At 36.3% G+C, this 5,159-nt stretch overlaps 3 non-coding genes across 3 annotated transcripts; all 3 read right to left on the bottom strand.

The window, feature by feature from the left end:
* Positions 1 to 2,559: 2,559 nt before the first annotated feature.
* Positions 2,560 to 2,644, bottom strand: TRNAY-GUA. Its single transcript is given in 2 exon segments — positions 2,560 to 2,595; positions 2,608 to 2,644. It is a non-coding gene; the product is annotated as a tRNA-Tyr (tRNA).
* Positions 2,645 to 2,709: 65 nt separating this feature from the next.
* TRNAA-CGC lies at positions 2,710 to 2,782 on the bottom strand. Its single transcript has one exon. It is a non-coding gene; the product is annotated as a tRNA-Ala (tRNA).
* Positions 2,783 to 3,825: 1,043 nt separating this feature from the next.
* On the bottom strand, positions 3,826 to 3,910 carry TRNAM-CAU. Its single transcript is given in 2 exon segments — positions 3,826 to 3,861; positions 3,873 to 3,910. It is a non-coding gene; the product is annotated as a tRNA-Met (tRNA).
* Between the last annotated feature and the right edge of the window lie 1,249 nt (positions 3,911 to 5,159).

Below are 5,159 nucleotides of genomic sequence, written 5' to 3'. Positions count from 1 at the left end.
AAGTCTGCATGAGCATAAAGTCATTTAGCCTTATATATGATTTTCAACATGATATCGGCTGACCGAAGGCCGAGCGAGCACCCACATGCTCATATATACTCGGCCAGGCAAAGCCCGCCAGAGTATAAAGGCATTTAGCCTTACATATGATTCTCAGTATGTTACCGGCCAACTGAAGGCTGAGCGAGCACATATGTATTCATATATGCTCAGCTGGGCAAAGCCCGCCCGAGCATAAAAGCACTTAGCCTTATGTATGACTTCTAGTATATTACCGGCCGACTGAAGGTCGAGCGAGCACCCACGTGCTCATATATGGTCGGTCGGGCAAAACCCACCCAAGCATAAATACATTTAGCCTTATATATGATTCCTAGCATTTTATTGGTCGACTGAAGGACGAGCGAGCACCCATGTGTTCATATACGCTCGATCGGGCAAAGCCCGTCTGGGCATAAAGGTACTTAGCCTTATGTATGACTTCTAGTATATTATCAATCGACCGAAGGCCGAACGAACACCCACATACTCATATATGCTCGGTCGGGCAAACTCTGCCCGAGCATAAAGGGATTTAGCCTTATATATGATTCTTAGCAGGTTATCGGCTGATTGAAAATCGAGCGAGCACCCACATGCTCATATATGCTCGGCCGGGCAAAGCCCGCCCGAGCATAAAGGCACTAAGCCTTATGCATAGTTTCAACGTATCATCGGCCGATTGAAGATCGAGTGAGTACCCACATGCTCATATATGTTCGGCTGGGCAAAGCCCGCCTAAGCATAAAGACACTTAGTTTTATATAAGGTTCTTAACAAGCAAGAACCCATGAGCTCATATATGCGGCCGACCTTAACGATCGGTCGAGACATGACCAACAAGAAATATTTTTAACATGTATGGTCGGCTTGAACGACCGGCCAAGACACACATAATAGATGATATTCTTATTACAAATGCAACTGATTTAAAGGACCAGCTGAAAATATAACAACCTAGCAGATTTAGCGAGAAATATCTTCTAGAAACTTCTTCGATTACAATGACGTGTCCCCCATCACAAATATAAGTCACAAATGACAAAAGAGGTACATTTGGGGTAAAAAAAAATTTCTTAAAGGATTATTGCACGAAGTATAGAAGATGACTTCATCTCTTAATAAACCCTAACGAACCGGGGACTACTTCATGACTACGGAGGTCGCGTGAGGTGGTATAAAAAGGGGAATCCTCTCCGTTGACAAGGTACGCAAGTTCTAACATCTAAACTCTGTTTCACTTCAGTTATTGTTCTTCTTCCTTTCTTCCACCTTTAAGAGAGAGAAACTGACTTGAGTGTCGGAGGGCCTAGTCAGGGAACCCCACCTCAGTCTTAGGTCACTAACGCTTTGTTGGTTTGTCTCGCTGTGCGTAGGATCACGGAGGGATTCTTCCAGATCTCCAGGAGGTTATCTTCATTAGGGATCATCGTTCACCGGAGCCAGCGCACGTCTTCGCAGATTTTAGACAGGATCAAGTATCCTTCTCAGTTGGTGCAGGAATCACGAGCAGATAGTGTAGTAGTAGATATGTGACACCCAATTCAGTGGGAGGAAGAACAATTTATCCTTTCGAAGAGTGAAGTTCGTCCCATTGAAATGGTCCAACTTGAATGCATCAAAAACAAATTTTGAACTAGTGGCTTCCATTGGATTAGAAAATTTTCCTTAAGATTGTTAGAAATAAATTGATGATAGAATTTCGTTTCGAGCGTGAATCACTTTCCTTAAGAAAATTTTGCCCCCACTATGTTGCTATTGGGTTTAATGATAAATTTCTTTCAGGATACTCAAAATAAAATAGAATTTATAAACAATACATTTATAAATTCTCCTAAAATAAATTAGAGAATAAAACTGATTGTACCAAGAAGAGGTTGAATAGATTATGCTTCAAAGATGTATATAATGAATGAAATAACCTTTGATAACCTTTGGGAAAGGCTATGGACATTCAAATGTATATAATGAATGAAATAACCTTTGGTAAAGGTTATGGACATTCAAAATATACAATTATTAATGAACAGACACAATTAAACATTGCACTGGTTTAAAATTAGTCATATATAGCTAATTATATTTAATAATAACTATCGCTACTACAAAATGGATTTAATCCGCTGAGCTAACATTCATAGTATAGCAATTATAAAATTGTAGTTGTTATAATACGTCTGGCAAGTTAATAATTTAATGGGTCTGATGAGAGTTTAAGCATAACTTTGTAATTTTAGAAAGATGGATAGGATGAAATCTTTTTTGATAAAATAAAAAATAATTAAGAAAGGATAATGTTTAATTATTCTAAAAAATTAGATGTTTTATCTTTTTTTCCTTTAAAAAAAATATGACTAATAAGTCTAATACTTAAGCCCGGTTATAACTCAGGCTCGTTAAACTTATTCAATTGATGTACCATTGATTTTACGGAGACCTAAGATTTCATTTGCCCTAAATTGGATTTTTTTTTTTTTTTTTGTTTTTTGAAAAAGAAAAATTTAAAAATAACTTGACAAATCCGACCTGCCGGATTCGAACCAGCGACCTAAGGATCACCTGCAACAACTACAGTCCTCCGCTCTACCAACTGAGCTAAGGTCGGTTTTGATGAAAATGCCTATGATATACTTTATTAAGTTTAAATTAATAAACAGGAAAAAATTTTAATGGAGGTCCGGGGAATCGAACCCCGTGCCTCTCGCATGCGAAGCGAGCGCTCTACTATATGAGCTAGACCCCCAGTGTTAAGTGCAATTAGATTGCTTTTTGTTCTAATGTATTTCTCTGTCTTTGAGAAAACGAATGCAAGGGACACTCAACATTCATTCAAACCTGCATGCTAATGACACCTTCCTGGAAGATCCAATGAACGGATATGCAAATGAAACACTCGATGATGAAGATAATGAAAGCGAAGATGATAGATTGGAAACCCTGAGCTACGATGAGGGGCAGGGGTTCTCCGTTCGTGTACTTCTTAAGGGAGTGACCCACTCCATCTGCCAATGTTCATTCCTGAAGAAAGTCATGAATCAGTTAGCGTAAGTAGTGAGGTTTGTTCGAGAACTACAAAACGACAGTCTGGGAAGAAAACATCTCTTCTAAATATGTACAACTTTGGAGGTCATTCGCTATGAGCAATAGTGATAGCAAGAATTGCCTTTTATATGAATTGTTGACGAAGTTAGGAGAAATATCGTTTCATGTGATGTGAGATCGGCCACGTGGAACATCTGAAGTCAACTTTTTAACGCTAACTTCGTCTCCACTACTCGATATGACTTTGAAAATTTATTTGATAATTGCCTTATCTAGATCAATAAATTGTTGAGTAAATCTTGTCGTCCTTTCTGTTGTCATCTGAGTTATGATGAATTTTAATTAAGATAATTGACTTTGTTGAGCTCTTACCGTATAAACAACATCACAATTAAATCAGTCAAGAATAAAAAAAAGAGAGGCATCCCAACTCGACATCTCTCGCACCACATGCAAATTTTATTTGTTTGTCAATAAAATTGTGTATGCCTTGGGTTGTATACCATCAGTTATGCAGATAGAACTCAAAATATATTAATCCTTAAATTTATTAACAATTTTTTTTTGTTAAAAAACAAAATTCTTAATATTTATTTTCTAGCATAATTTAATGTGTATTGTTGAAACCGTTATACTGTCCGATAATCTGCTTATGATGTTGAAGCAAAATCTTATTTAAACTTAAAAATAGATCAAGTTTTTCAGCGTAATCAGAGAGATTAATTTATTAAAAAAAAATAAAAGTGGGGTGAGAGAGGCTCGAACTCTCGACCTCAGGATAACTCAGAAGCTATGAGACCTACGCGCTAGCCAACTGCGCCACCACCCCTTGATGCTATTTCTGCTTATTAATATTTTAATTAAATATTAATCAAACTCACCTCCAAGGCGTTTGGCTAAGACATCGAAGGAAGGGGGTCAAACGATGGTTTCTTAACAAATCAATGGTTTCCCGTGTGAACAACAATAGACTTGTCCAATCAAATCAATCATGGCCGAATGAGAAGAACACAGGATTTTAGAAAATAGGTTGAGCAACATTGAGGCTCACTAAATCAATCATCTTTAAAATTGAAACAATGAATATTTCTGAAAGATCTTGCTCAATATAATCATTAGAAAAGGCTTTGACAATAAAATTTTAAACATCTTTACCAACTATATAGTCCATAATACCTGAAAAACACTGGTTGAAAATCATTCAAATTTGGTGTTTTATATAGAGTCATACTAAAAATAGTGTTCCTGACCTCTTTAAAAGAAACCGAACTAAGAAGCAAATTATAGAGTTCTTGATCGATTTTAGGAATACAATAAAGGGCACAATTGCTAGGATTACATTGATCATTTGATTGGAAGAATATTCAGAAGAAAACCAAGGCCTTATTTTTTAAATTCTCTTCATCATTATACTAAACACCATCAATATTTAAACCAATAATTTTATTTAGTCTTCTGCGAATCACAGTTTGGGTGTGGAAGAATTTTATATTTTTTGTTGTCAAATTTAACTCCATTGTCTCTTGATTTTTGAAACCAAAGGAGTTCCTCTTGAGCCAAACTTTATTATATTGTCGCTACAAGTCTCTTTCTGATTTAACTAGATCGAAGAAAGATAAAGATCTAGCTGACGATGGACTCCTCTAATATGGCCCTCAATACGATGCTTTCTTTTGCAGATATTTAAAAAAATCTCTTTACTAAAGGAGATTGATTGCTCTCTCATTTTATCAAGCTTCAAAACTACATTACCTTGAAAAAGAATCCAAGTACTAGGAACCAGAGTTTCATAATCAAGATGAGACATCCAAGCGGCCTAAAAATGAAAAGGTCTTGCTCTCGTGCTCCTTGATTTATTACAATGCAACAACAAAAGATTGTGATATGAGCTATGTTGAGAAAGAATTCCCATAATTACATGAAGGAATAACAATTATCAATCCACATCCACAACATATCTATCCAATCTCTTTCTAACATGGCCACCTAGCTGTTAAATAAAAAAAATTCAAATTGTATAAATCAACAGATGAGAGGAAGGGGAGAGAGAGAGATTTGCTTTCCAAAAATAAAGATAG

This window comes from Zingiber officinale, chromosome 8A (genome assembly GCF_018446385.1).
Source record: "Zingiber officinale cultivar Zhangliang chromosome 8A, Zo_v1.1, whole genome shotgun sequence".
Taxonomy (NCBI): domain Eukaryota; kingdom Viridiplantae; phylum Streptophyta; class Magnoliopsida; order Zingiberales; family Zingiberaceae; genus Zingiber; species Zingiber officinale.
This window is presented reverse-complemented; position numbering and strand designations above follow the sequence as displayed.